The 14,917-nt window shown below is 49.8% G+C and overlaps 1 long non-coding RNA gene across 1 annotated transcript; it reads left to right on the top strand.

Moving 5' to 3' along the window:
* The first annotated feature begins 125 nt into the window (after positions 1-125).
* LOC140422279 (uncharacterized) lies at positions 126-4,841 on the top strand. The gene is made up of 2 exons (XR_011947353.1): positions 126-791; positions 1,737-4,841. It is a non-coding gene; the product is annotated as an uncharacterized lncRNA (long non-coding RNA).
* Positions 4,842-14,917: the final 10,076 nt, after the last annotated feature.

The raw sequence follows: 14,917 nt of genomic DNA, 5'->3' as shown, positions 1-14,917 counted from the left end.
TGAAGGTGAGAATGAGAAAATAAATGGAAAGGGGAGAAAATAAAGTGTTTTACTCACAGATGTTGGAGACAGGAGGAGGTTTTAGTTTGTGTGAATAGTCAGTCACACAAAGCCCGCGCTCTGATTGGCTGGAGCAACAGAGTCCTTCCGGTCCTGCACCTCTTCCCATTAGTCACCAAATCAGCAGGAAGGTCAGGGGGTGGGCTCTCCTCCGCACATGCGCATCTTCCCCTCTCTCTTGGACATGCGCAGTCCCGGGTCTGGGGGAGATCACCGAGTGGCTTCTCGCTCTGGCCGGAGCCGTCAGCCGGTTGCCTGGAAACCTTGTCTGGAGGAGGTTCTGTTGTCGGGTTTTTCTCCCTCAACCGACAGTAAATTAATATCAGAGAAATGTCCAGTGTTGTTAAATGGTGCAGATTAGATATATTATTGATGGTTATGTAATGAAGTACATTTATTATAATTTATAGCTGTGTAATATTGTGCTGTAGCTACGTTATATATTTCCAGTCATCTCCTCCCTCAGAGGGTTGTTCGTCTCTGGAATTCTCTTCCACAGGGACCAGTGGAGTCTGGGGGTCACTGAATATATTCACCACTGAGTTGGACAGATTTCTGATTGACCAGGGAGTCGAGGGTTATGGGGAACAGGCAGGAAAATGGAGAGAAAGCTGAGATGAGGAGGGATTTCCTCACTCGAGGATGAAACTTTGGAATTCTCTCCCCTAGAGACCGTGGAGCCTCAGTCATCAAGTATTTTCAAAATGAGGAGATGCCGGCGTTGGACTGGGGTGAGCACAGTAAGAGGGCAGCACGGTAGCATTGTGGATAGCACAATTGCTTCACAGCTCCAGGGTCCCAGGTTCGATTCCAGCTTGGGTCACTGTCTGTGCGGAGTCTGCACATCCTTCCCGTGTATGCGTGGGTTTCCTCCGGGTGCTCCGGTTTCCTCCCACAGTCCAAAGATGTGCGGGTTAGGTGGACTGGCCATGCTAAATTGCCCTTCGTGTCCAAAATTGCCCTTAGTGTTGGGTGGGGTTACTGGGTTATGGGGATAGGGTGGAGGTGTTGACCTTGGGTAGGGTGCTCTTTCCAAGAGCCGGTGCAGACTCGATGGGCCGAATGGCCTCCTTCTGCACTGTAAATTCTATGATAAGTCTTACAACACCAGGTTAAAGTCCAACAGGTTTGTTTCGAATCACTAGCTTTCGGAGCAGTGCTCCTTCCTCAGGTGAATCATCTGCGGAAGGAGCTGTTCTCTGAAAGCTAGTGTTTGAAACAAACCTGTTGGACCTTAACCTGGTGTTGTAAGTATTTTCAAGACAGAGATTGATAGGTTTCTTGATATTGAAGATATCAAGGCATATGGGGGAATAGTGTGGGAAAATAGTGCTGAGGTAGATCGGTCAATTAGCTCATTAAATGGTTCAGCAGATTTGATGGGCTGAATGGCTGACTGCAGCCCCGATTTGTTATGATCTCTGTGCCCAGGACAGGAAGCAGTGAGCATGGATCTGTCAATCAACCTGAATCAGCACCTTCAGGAAAATTGGGAAGGTGAATATTAGATACAGCAGTGTGAGAACAGAGTGAGAATAGAGGGGGAATGTGCGGGATGGAGATTTACAGCTTTGGGAAATAAGAGACAGAAGAATTTTCCATAAAAAACTCAAATTGTCTGTTCTGAATGTCTATCCTGTACTGACAGTGATGTCTTTTGTAAATTGTTTTTGCAGGATATTTGGCAAGGAGGAATTAGACACAGAAAACTCAAATATCAAGTCTTGATCTGACAGAGTCACTCGATTTAGCAGGCCCTGAATATCATTGGCTTTGAATCTCAAAGGAGAAATGTTTGCCTGAACTGCCAGCTGAAAAGATTTTAAATATCAGTGTGACTGAAATAGCACCAAGGAACACGCAGCCGAGTGAGCGTGTTCCAGAGTACTGACTGTGGAAAGAGCTTTGAACAGTTACACAGCCTGAAAAAACATCGCACCATTTACACCGGAGAGAGACCATACATTTGTTCCGTGTGTGGATGAGCTTTCAACTGATCGTTAAACCCAGAGAGACACGAGACCCAAAACATGGAGAAACCGTGGACCTGTGGGGACTGTCGGAAGGGATTCAGAACCCCATCAGAGCTGGAAGCACATCGACGCAGTCACACTGGGGAGAGGCCATTCACCTGCTCTCAGTGTGGGAAGGAATTCACTCGGTTATCCAGCCTGCGGACACACCAGCGGGTTCACACTGGGGAGAGGCCATTCACCTGCTATCAGTGTGAGAAGGAATTCACTCGGTTATCCAGCCTACGGACACACCAGCGGGTTCACACTGGGGAAAATCCATTCACCTGCGCTCAGTGTGAGAAGGGATTTACTCAGTTATCCCATCTGCAGACACACCAGCGAGTTCACACTGGGGAGAGGCCGTTTACCTGCTCTGTCTGTGGGAAGGGATTCACTCAGTTACCCCATCTGCAGACACACCAGCGAGTTCACACAGGGGAGAGGCCATTCACCTGCTCTGTGTGTGGAAAGGGATTCACTCAGTCATCCCACCTGCTGACCCACAAAGTCACTCACACCAATGAGAGACCCTTTAAATGCTCTGACTGCGGGAGAGATTTCCAAAGCTCTCATGTACTGATGATCCACCAGCGCATTCACACTGAGGAGAGACCGTTCAGCTGCTCTCACTGCACAAAGATGTTTCAAACATCATCCGCACTGTGGCAACATCAGCAAATTCACATTGGAGAAAGGCCATTCAACTGCTCTGACTGTGGGAAGGGATTCACTCGGTTATCCACCCTGCTGACACACCAGCGGGTTCACACTGTGAAGAGACCGTTCCCTGATCCATGTGTGGGAAGAGATTCACTTGGACATCCAGTCTGATGAAATATAATGTCACTCACACCAATGAGAGACCCTTTAAATGCTCTGACTGTCGGAGAGGGTTCAGGAGTGCTGGAGTTCTGATGATCCACCAAAGCATTCACACTGAGGAGAGACCATTCCGCTGCTCTCACTGCACAGAGGTTTAAAACATCGGCCAATCTGCATTTACACCAGCGACTTCACAAGTGATGACAAGAGTTGGATGCTGCTGTTATTGCTGCTGTTAATCACATCCAGGACTGAACCATGTTCATTCTGACACTTGGTGAAATGGGAGGGTCGGAGGTTTCTTTCTACTGGACTGGTCGGTCTCACGACTTTGCTTTCAGTGGGCTGATGCTCTTTGAGCCTGGGAGAGCACATTTCCACTGAAATGATCCACAGAAGCTGATGAAGGACATATATTTTATCCCGGACAGTAAATAGTATTTACCCCCCACTACAGTTAAATAAATACAGAATTAACCGGAAAAACACAGCAGACCTGGCAGCATCTGTGGAGAGAGAACAGAGTTAACATTCCACGTCCAATGTAACTCTACTTCAGAACTAAAGAGGGGGAGAAATGTGATGGGTCTGATACTGTTGAGAAAGGGGAAGGGTCAGGTAGAACAAAAGAGAAAGTCAGGGATTGGTTAGAGGGCGGGTGAGATTAAAAGACTAAAATGTCCTGGAACAAAAGGCAAAGGTAGAGGCAATGGATTGGATTGGATTTGTTTATTGTCACATGTACCAAGGTGCAGTGAAAAGTATTGTTCTGCAGACAGCTCAGACAGATCATTCAGTACATGGTTGTAGTAAAGAAAAAAAACATTGGTCCAGAGTAAGTGTTAATGGCAGAATAAAGGACAGCTCTGTCTGGAAGCAAAAAAAACCCCATGAAAACAAGATGTAGACTGACACTCAGCAAAAAAAAAAAAAATCAAAATTGAGGAGAGAGTTCAGGGTGTGAAGTTGTTGAACTCAATGTTGAGTCCAGAAGGCTGTAAAGTGCCTCATGGGAAGATGAGGGGCTGTTCGTCCAGCTTGTGTTGGGCTTCTCCGGAACATTGCAGCAGGCCGAGGACAGAAATGTGAGCCTGAGAGCAAGGTGGTGAATTCTAATGGCACCAAGCGGAAGGTCAGGGTCATGCTTGTGGACTGAGCGGAGGTGTTCCACAAAGAGGGCAGGGAACAGGCTACAGATGAATTAAAGAGTTTGGGTCCAGAACATTGTGAACATCCTTTTACTCTGGTTGTCTTTGATCCTCAAGTCATTTTCTGTATTTTTAACCATGTTCTGTTTCATTAATAAACTTTTGTCAGAAATGTTAATAATTGGGGAAAACTAAGATTTGGAAAATGAAATGGGGATAAAATAAAACGGGGAGTTGATAATGGCAACTATCTGAAGAGGTTTTGAGATGCAAATTTGCACATCAGTGAGAAAAGCAAGTGTTTACCCATGTGACTAGAGGATAACAATGGGGTTTAGAAGAGGTAACTTCAAAGTGGAGAGATAAGGAAAGTGATATGTATATGCTAAAAGCTGACTCCACAGGGTGGATAACATCAAAGGGAAAGAATGATATATCAATAACATAATGCTTGTGACAAGGACAGAGGCAAACAAACCATCACAGCCACACCCAGCTGCAGAAAATGTCTCCCGAAGAGAAGTAGCAGATTTTGCCTTTGCTGAAACTGAGTACGGTTTCCCCAAACTTGGCAAATAACCAGCACATGGTAACTATCTGCTGGATTTGGCTCAGAGTTATATAATGGATGTTGGTTGGGAACAAGGAGGCATCTCAGAGTTCAGGAGACATAGGTAGTTGGGAACCAAGTGGTAACTGCCTGTAACACAGTGTGTGTATAGCCATCAGTGTACTTAACTGTTGTAGTGTATTATTGTCTTCCTGTTTTTTATTTTAAATAAATGTTCTTTATTAATGGTTCACACAACGACTGGAATATTCCACCCTGGTTCACATTTTTCTCACAATATACCAAATTAAAAATATACGCTGTGAAGAACCAGTGTTCCAAGTTACTCTTCTGGATTTTGGGATACCCTCATATTAACATCAGGTGGATTCTTAACAAATTGGGGGCTTGCCTGGGATTTTGGAAAGCATAATCCCTTGGGTGTAAAGGAATTTGTGAGTTGTAAATATAACAAGAGTGGGGAAAGTTTGGAACAAAGTAAGCAATACATGGTTTAAACTAAGGTGACTGCAGCATGATTCTTCCTGTGGCTAAGGCTTTCCTTAAGGCGGAGATGTAACTCTGCATGATCACTTCTGGTGACAGCCATGAGCTGACCGGTCGCACGCAAGGTGACTCTGGTGTGAAATCCTTGAATATGACCTTTTGACCCCATCAATTGGGCACCAAAATTATTCACGACCCCACTCCCACCCCTCACACACACCGCCTAACCCCCGTAAACCGCATCAACGAGAAATAGAAAAGACAGCCAACCACCCAGCGGAAAAGCCAGCAAGGACAAGGGGAGGATACCGCAGCTTCAGAGCAAGGGGGGGGGGGGGGGGGGTACCGCAGCTTCAGAGCCGGCAGCCACACGAGGTGGCACGGAACCGAGAAGGACCAACTCCACAGAGTTCTCAGCGCAGTCCCAAGCTGATGGACAAACTTATCGGCTTCATCACCTCCAAGCCCCATAGCCACAGGGAGGAGCTGCAGACCTCTTGGCAGCCGTCGAGATAGCAGTGGAGGCGGCAACGGCCCCCATGAGGGAGGCTATGTCCAAAATGGAGCGGCGGCTTGAGGCCCAAAGATCGATGGCGAGAGCCCTCGAGAAGGCTGCCATGAAGCAAGGGAATGGGATCGTGGTAAGATTAATCAGGGCCCAGAAGGGCTTAGAAAAAATAGACGACCGGGAGAACAGGTCTCAATGCCAAAACCTAAGAATTGTGGGGTACCAGAAGGTATGGAGGGGCGGAACCCCACGGATTATATATCGGCAAAGCTCGGGAAACCGGTTGGTGAGGAGGGCTTCGCCAAACACCCGAAGGTGGACCACGCCCACAGGTCGCTTCAGCAGTGGCCCAGAGTCAGGAGACCTCCGCAGCCGATAATTGTAAAGTTCCACAAGTATCAGGACAAAGAATGGATCCTGAGGTGGGCGAAATGTGCGAGAGGGTGAAGTGGGAAGGACATTTCATCTGCTTGTATCAAGACATTGGGGCAGACCCGGCCAAGTTCCAGGCCGAATTTAACAGCCCTAAAACCACCCTATACAAAAGCAAGGTGCGGTTTGGCATGTTTTACCCTGCCAAGTTATGGGTCACATGCCAGGGGAAAGAGTACTATTTCGACATGCTGGAGGAGGCCAACAAATACATCCAGAAGAATGGTCTGGACAGGCAGTGCGAGTGCACATGGGCTAGAATGCGAGAGCTGAGAGGCAGGAACGAATGTGGACAGAGATGACAGGGGCAAGGGAGCGGGGAAGAGGCAGACGGGGTTAAATAGGGAACCTGTCCAAGAGAGGAGCCACTACACCAGCGAATAAGCTGGTGCATGGAAGTACAATGAAGCAGGAGGCTGCGGCGCATCTCCTGGGAGGGAAGGCACGCCTGGCAGGCGGGAGAGGCAAGACAAATTCAGGGAAAACAAAGGGGCAAAGAAGGCAGTGCCGGGGTTGTGGGGGGAGGGAGGGAATGGTAGGGGGAAGCACAAGGGTAAGAGGAGACGGGGGAGGGGGTAGAGAGCTGGCTGCAACAGGCAACACGTGGAGATGGCGAAAAAGAGGAAGCAGTTTGCGGCCAGTTTGAACGGCCTGAGAGCGAGGGCAGGCCCGATCGGACAGGGCCGGGCCCACATGGTGAGTACAGTTAACCCCACAGGAGGGGGCAGCACACCAGCACCTCCAACCCGGTTGTTAAATAGACCGTGAGGGTATCAACGGGCTGTTGAATAGATCCGGATGCCTCGCCCATCTCAAGAGTCTGAGGATGGGCGTAGCCTTCCAACAGGAAACAAACCTGGGAGAGAGGGACCGACAGCGGGTAAGGAAGGGCTGGACAGCACAAACGTTACACTCATGTTTCGACACTCGGACAAGGGGGCATGGTCATAGTCTCATTTACAGCAACAAGCACAGTGACGGATCCAGGAGGTGGTACATAATGGTCAGCGGGACCCTGGAAGGGGCCCCTGTTGTTTCGGTAAACGAATGCCCCGAACTGGAATGACACAGAGTTCATCAAGAAAACAATGGCCGAAATCCCGGACTTGGACACACACCAACTAATCATGGGGGCCACTTTAACAGGACCTGACATTGGACAGATGAGACCCCAGGACAGGTAACATGTCAGGCATGACATGAAAATTGAACACCTTTATGGAGCAGATGGAGAGGGAGAGGATGGGTTGGGGGTAGACCCGTGGAGGTTCCACCAGCTGAGAAAAAAATAATTCTCCTCCCACATGCATAAGGCGTACTCACGGATAGACTTTTTTGTGGTAGGGAAGCGAGTACTCCCAGGAGTAACAAAGGCGGAATACTCCGTGATTGTAATCTCCGACCACTCGATGCATTACATCGACATGTGATTGGAGAAGGAATGGGTCCAACACCCTGCCATGGAGGCTGGACACAGCCCTCCCCGCCAATAAGAAATTCAATACTAAAATATCCCAAACCCTCAGCCATTATGTTTCCTGCAACCAGAACAGGGAGATCTCACCCTCCACATTCTGGGAGGCACTGAAGGTGGTGATCAGGGGGAAACCATAGCTTATAGGACCCTTAGGGACAGGAAGGAAAGGGAAGTCGAGCAGCGGCTGATCGACTCCATACTGGAGGTGGATCGACAGAACTCCACAGCCCCAACCGTGGAACTGCTGGCAGAAAGGAATAAGCTGCAGATGGAATTTGACCAGCTCTCCACACGGAAGGCAGCCCACCAGCTCTACCAGGCACGGTGGGCCCAGCTCTCCACACGGAAGGCAGCCCACCAGCTCTACCAGGCACGGTGGGCCCAGCTCTCCACACGGAAGGCAGCCCACCAGCTCTACCAGGCACGGTGGGCCCAGCTCTCCACACAGAAGGCAGCCCACCAGCTCTACCAGGCACGGTGGGCCCAGCTCTCCACACGGAAGGCAGCCCACCAGCTCTACCAGGCACGGTGGGCCCAGCTCTCCACACGGAAGGCAGCCCACCAGCTCTACCAGGCATGGTGGGCCCAGCTCTCCACACGGAAGGCAGCCCACCAGCTCTACCAGGCACGGTGGGCCCAGCTCTCCACACGGAAGGCAGCCCACCAGCTCTACCAGGCACAGTGGGCCCAGCTCTCCACACGGAAGGCAGCCCACCAGCTCCACCAGGCACGGTGGGCCCAGCTCTCCACACGGAAGGCAGCCCACCAGCTCCACCAGGCACGGTGGGCCTTTTACGAACATGGAGACAAAGCCAGCCGCAAGCTGACATACCAGTTGAGAAAACAGGCGGCCAGGAAAGAGATAGCTCAACTTAGGGACAGTAACGGTCGGACGGTAGCGAACGCAAACAAGGTTAATAAATAAATCCTTTAAAATCTTTTACCGAGGGCTATACACCTCCAAGACCCTAGAAGGGGTCTCCGGGATGGAACAATTCCTTGACAGACTGGATATGCTGGTGGTGGGGGAGGACGGGAAATGGGTGCTGGAAGCACTGCTAGTGCTGTGCAAAATCGTGGAATGTATCAACACCATGCAATCAGGGAAAGCAGCAGGACCGGATGGGTTCCCGGCAGACTTTAAAAAACATCCTCAGCAGCACTGGCCCCACACTTGCGGGAGATGTTCAATAACTCATTGTCAAAGGGGGCCCTGCCACCCATGCTAGCCCAGCCGCGATCTCTTTAATCCCCAAGAAGGACAAAGACCTAATAGAGTGTGGACCATACAGACCCATCTCTCGCTTAAATACTGATGTGAAAATCTTTGCGAAAGCACTGGCGAGGCGACTGGAGAGCTGCCTGCGGAAGATCAGACCGGGTTTGTTCAGGGCAGACAACTTGCAACAAACATCAGACACCTGCTGAACGTTATAATGACCCCATCAGTGGAGAGGACACCAGAGGTGATCGTCTCCCTAGATGCTGAGAAAGCTTTTGATCGAGTAGACTGGAGGTATCTCCTGGAGGTGCTTGAACAGTTTGGGTTTGGGGCAGGGTTCACCCTGTGAGTGAAGCTGCTGTGCAGCACTCCTATGGCGAGTGTTTAGACAAATGCAACCAGCTCTGAGTACTTCCGGCTGCACAGGGGAATGAGGTGGGGGTGCCCGCTATCCCCACTCCTGTTCATGCTGCCAATTGAGCCACTGACTCTCGCCCTTAGGTCGGCACCTCCGGCCCAATGGTCCACAGCTCAGCTGGTGGACTTTTTAACAGCTCATTTCCAAAAACAGAGGTTTGAAATCTCTGAAGATCTAGTAAGGGCCATTGACCCAATTAAGACGGAAGTGGAGAGAGTTGAGCAGTGACTAGAGGCTCAGGGTGCATCTCTACAGAAAATGGAGGAGTCTGTCGCCGACCACGAGGACTGGCTGGGTGGAAGCAGAGCTCTCCTTGGTGGCTGATAGCTTCAGAAAAGTACGTGACAAGGTTGACAAGTTGGAGAATCGAGAGCTTCGGCAAAATATCCGAATAGAGCGTCTGCCAGAGGGGTTAGAGGGCTAGTTATCTTTGGAGTATGTCGCACAGATGCTGCAGAAGCTGGTCGGTGAGAACGTTTTCAGTCACCCCTGATTGGGCCACGGAACTGGCCAAATGGCGAGTCAGATTGAACAGGGTCAAGGCGGTCCTGCATAAGGAATGTGTGAGATTTGGAATGTTGTATCCGGCTCTTTTATGGATCACCTTTCGGAACCAGAAACACTTTTGAGACACTCCAGAGGAGGCAGGCAAGTTTCTGAGGTACCAGGTGACTGGGGATCTGTAAATATGTTAAAATGTGCTTGTTCTGTGCTGTTGATGATATTGTTGATAGTTCAGTTGTTGTGCATTTCTGTACATTTGTTATGTTCTCTTTATCATTCTCCTTCCAGTTTTCTTTTTATTGAGGTGTGTTTGATGTTCTGGGTTTGGGAGATGTGGGATAGTGATTATCTTTGATTCGGTTTGGGTAATATTTTATTTTATTTGATTTATTGTCACATGTACCGAAGTTCAGTGCAAAGTATTTTTCTGCGGCCAAGAGAACATACACAGTCCGTATTTGTATATATGGGGGTTCCTGCTCTGTTGTAATGCTGTAGTGTTATATGTACTGTTACTGTATTACGGCTTGTTCAATATTGTTTTGTTTTTGTCTTTTCCTGTTTTTGTATTTTCTGGATATATCTTCAATGAATTATCTTTTTTAAAAAATAATAGCAGGGTGAGTAAATGCGTTGTGATTTAAAATGATGCTGGTGAAGTAAAAAAAGACAGAGCTATCATACTTAAATGTGGTCAGGTACACGGGAGTCTGGTCCCCACACTTTTAGGAGAAAACACAGCAGTAGTTATTCCAGGATTTTATACTGAATTGTGGGACACAAGCTCATCACATGATTTGGTCTTAGCATTATGTGAGAGGTCAAAGGGTGAACATTTACTATTCATGAACTATCCTCCTTCCTCAGAATTAAAATAATCAGTTCTGTTCTCTAAATTCAAAGAAAAACAATCATTAAAGTATTCAGCCTTTCACGGTGCTGAGGACCCAGGTTCGATCCCGGCTCTGGGTCAATGTCCGTGTGGAGTTTGCACATTCTCCCCGTGTCTGCGTGGGTCTCACCCTCACAACCCAAAGATGTGTAGGGTAGGTGGATTGGCCACACTAAATTACCTCTTAACTGGAAAACAAGAATTTGGTACTCTAAATTTTAAAAATAGATTAGTGAATGAAAATCGCTTATTGTGGCAAGTAGGCTTCAAATGAAGTTACTGTGAAAAGCCCCTCGTCGCCACATTCCGGCGCCTGTTCGGGGAGGCTGGTACGGGAATTGAACCCGCGCTGCTGGCCTGCTTTAAAAGCCAGCTCTTTAGCCCTGTGCTAAACCAGCCTCAGTTAGTGTCGTCTAATGTGTTTTTTCCCCCAATTACGGGACAATTTAGTGTGGTCAGTCCACTTACCATGCACATCTTTGGGTTGTGGGGGGGGGGGGGGGGGGTGAGACCCATGCAGACACGGGGAGAATGTGCATAACTTGTGATGTTTAAAAGGAGTCACTTTATTTCCCATAATGCGAGAGATATTCCCACAAATAATTGATACCTTAGAGGGCTGGTCAAGTGGCTAGGCGCAATACAAGGGACTCTGGGAAATAATATTAATAGCTGACCATCATCCTGTTTTAAACCCCAGATACCAGCCAGGTCCAGCCAAATTGAGCTGGTTGACGTACATAAGGGGGAAGAAACTGTTAATAATGTCATTGGAGGGACTTCCAGTGGTGGCCATGAGCTGAGCGCTCACACAAAATCTTTGACTACGAACCTTTAGTCCCAGCAACGGGCACCAAAAGTAACTGTAATCCCACAGCCTGACCCCCGTCAACCGCACTGACAAGAAGAATGGGAAAAAGTCAGCCGCCCAGTCGAAAAGCCAACAAGGACAAGGGGAGGGTAACCTCAGCCTGGGAGCCGGCAGCCACATGAGGTGGGGCTGACCCCACAGAGCTCCCAGTGCAGACCCAGGCACTGATGGACCAGCTTATGGGCTTCATCATCATCTTGGAGCTCCAGGGACATAGGGAGGAGTTGAGAAGAGACCTCCAGCTGTCAAAACAGCAGCAGAAGCTGCTACGGCCCCCATGAGGGAAGCAATGGCCAAGACGGAGCTTGAGGTCCGGAAGACAATGCAAGAGACCTTAAGAAAGGTGCCATGGATCAAGGGACCGGGTCGTGGCACTTGAGGCCAAGGTGGCGAGCCTGATCAGGGCCCAAGAGGAGCTAAAAGGAAATGTCGATGGCCAGAACAGATCCCGTCAACAGAACTTGAGAATTCTGGGGCCGCCGGAAGGAACGGAGGGGAGGAACCCAATGCAGTGCGTAGCGGTGATGCTCGGGAAGCTGGTCAGCGAGGAGGGCGTCACCAAGCCCCGGAAGTAGACCTCGCCTACAGGCCACCTCCCCAAAGTTGGGGAGCCACCGCAGGTGATAACCGTGAGGCTGCACAAGTCCCAGGACAAGGAGCGGAGGTGGGCGAAAGGCGTGAGAGGGGGCAAGTGGGAAGCACATTCCATGTGCTTGTACCAAAACATTGTGCCGACCTGGCCAAGAGTCGGGCCGAATTTAACACCGCCATATCCGCCCTGTACAAAAATGAGGTGCAGTTTGGCATGCTCTACCCTGCCAAGCTATGGGTTACATATCATGGGAAGGAACATTATTTTGATGCCCCGGAGAAAGGCAACACATTTGTCCAGAAGAACGGACTGGGCAAACAGCGATAGAATGCAATGGCCAGAACACGGGCTGCAAAGGATGAGAGGGGCAGGGGCAAACACAAGCAAAGGTGCGGAGAAAGTGGGATAAGCAGACGGGGGTTAAATAGGGGAACCTGGCTAAGGGGGTTGCCACTACACTAGCGAGTAAGCTGGTGTATGGGAGCATAGTGAAGGAAGAGGCTGCCGCATGCCTCCCAGGAGGGAGGGAGCGTCTGGCAGGAGGAAGGGAAAACAGAGAAATTCAGGGAAATAAGGGCAAAAAGAGCAGTGGTCCAGGGTTGCATTGAAGAGGGAGAGTCAAGGGGGAGGGGGACCAGGAGGGGGGAGCACAAGGGCGGGGGAACAGGGAGAAACAGAAGGGGGAATGGAGGCGGGTAAAGGGCTGGTTACAACAGACAACACGTGGAGATGGTGAAAAAGAGGACGTAGTCAACGGCCATCTTGAATGGCCTGTGAGCAAGGGCAGGCTCAAACGGACAAGGCCGGGACCACAAGGTGCGTGTGGTTGACCCCATAGCAGCGTGCTGGGGGGCGGGGGGTGGGGGGGAGAGGGGGCAGACAGCACAGAGTCTCACTCGATGTTGATGACCTGCTCCTCTACATGTCGAACCCCCTAGCCAGCATTCAAAAGCTAACTGGACTCCTCAGGGAGTTTGGCGTCTTCTCAGGTTACAAACTCAACCTGGGAAAGAGCAAAACCTTCCTGGTAAACCCTCAAGGGGGAGGAACAGAGCTGGAGGAATTGCTACTTAATAAAGTGGCCCAAACCAAGTTCAGGTACCTGGGGATCCAAGTGACCCACAACTGAAAGAGGCTCCTCAAATGGAACCTCTCCAGCATGGAGGAGGTGAAGAGGGACCTGTAAAGATGGGGCTCACTCCCTCTTTCCCTGGTGGGAAGGGTACAGACAATCAAAATGAATGTACTGCCTAGGTTCCACTTTGTGTTCAGGTCACTCCCAATCTTCATCCCAAATGCTTCTTCACCAGGTCGATAAGTTAATCATGATCTTAATTTGGGGAAGGGGGGAGGGGGGGGGAAAGAGATCCTAGGGTGCGTCAGAGTATTTTACAATGGGGGCGGCATGTGGGAGGCCTGGCCCTACCAATCTCCTATTTTACCACTGGGCGGCAAACGAGGAGAGGTGAGGGGGCTAAGTGAACTGGAGGCTGGGTCCGAATGGAGGAGGCCTACTGCATGGGGACGTCTCTCCAAGCGCTGGCCACCGTACCACTCTCTTTCATCCCACCCCCCACCCCCGCCACACCCACTTCAGGTGCCCAGTGGTAGTGGCCACCCTAAGGACATGGAACCTGTTCAGGCGGCACTTCGAACTGGTCGAGGTGTCCATAGAGACCCCCAGCTGCAACAACCACAGGTTCACACTGGCGAAGGTAGACGCCACATTTGGGTCATGGAAGGCAGACAGAGGGACACTGACAGGAGAGGACATGGACAACAGACTGGTAACCATGGGGAACTCACAGAGAGGCTCCAACTCCCTTAAGGGAATGAGCTCAGGTACCTGCAGCTGCCTGACTTTCTCTGTAAGGAGGCAAAAACATTCCCGCAAAGACTCAGACATACATTTCTGGACACAATGGTAGGGCTGGACGGGTTAGGGGGTGACAAGTGTGGCGACATCTGCTGATGACTTATGGAAAAGGTCAGGACCCCACTGGATGAGACCATGCGGAAATGGATGGAGGAAATCAGCATGGAGATAGGGGGAGGACTCTGGATCGAGGCGTTGTACAGGGTCAACTCCACCTCCTGCGTGTGAGTTGGCGAGGTGGACAGAGAATGTCGACTGGATGGATGGGAGCTTGTGAATAGCAGAGAAGGAACAGGGAGGGGGCCACCCACAGGAGGGATACAAACCCCTCCCACACAGGCTAAACCAGGAAAATGGAGGGAGTCGCCCTCAATAACTAAATAATGTAATGTGACACTGGGACCTCAATCACGGATATGGTGACAGCACGGGGCTCGTGTTTTGTTGTTTTTATTATTAACTATTATTACCGTTGTTCTTGTATTGTACTTTGTCTGTGGAGCTCTGTCTTTGTATTACATTCAGGGGCATCAAGGGGCTGGTTTAGCACATAGGGGCTGGTTTAGCACATAGGGGCTGGTTTAGCACAATGGGCTAAATCGCTGGCTTTGAAAGCAGACCAAGGCAGGCCAGCAGCACAGTTTAATTCCCGTACCAGCCTCCCCGAACAGGCGCCAGAATGTGGCGACTAGGGGCTTTTCACAGTAACTTCATTTGAAACCTACTTGTGATAATAAGCGATTTTATTGTATTTATTTTTTATATAACGCACAAGGGCTTTGCATCCTGAAGTGCATTGACACAATTAAAGCCATATCTCAAGAAATCATCTTTATACAGCTTTGTTCCCAATTTCAGTTTCTTCTTAATGAGGCCCTGAGGCTCTGTATTTATCTCACACCAGCACTGCTTTGTCCTGCCGTGGACTCTCCTGCGAAGCTCTCTCCAGTAGATTCAGTTGTGAGATCCTGGTCTGTTTGTGTTCTGCCCTCTCTTCCTTATTACAAAATAATCCATCTTCAG

This window comes from Scyliorhinus torazame, chromosome 5, assembly GCF_047496885.1.
Source record: "Scyliorhinus torazame isolate Kashiwa2021f chromosome 5, sScyTor2.1, whole genome shotgun sequence".
In the NCBI taxonomy this organism is placed as follows: domain Eukaryota; kingdom Metazoa; phylum Chordata; class Chondrichthyes; order Carcharhiniformes; family Scyliorhinidae; genus Scyliorhinus; species Scyliorhinus torazame.
Note: the sequence above shows the minus strand (reverse complement) of the source record. Positions and strands in the feature narration are given on the sequence as shown.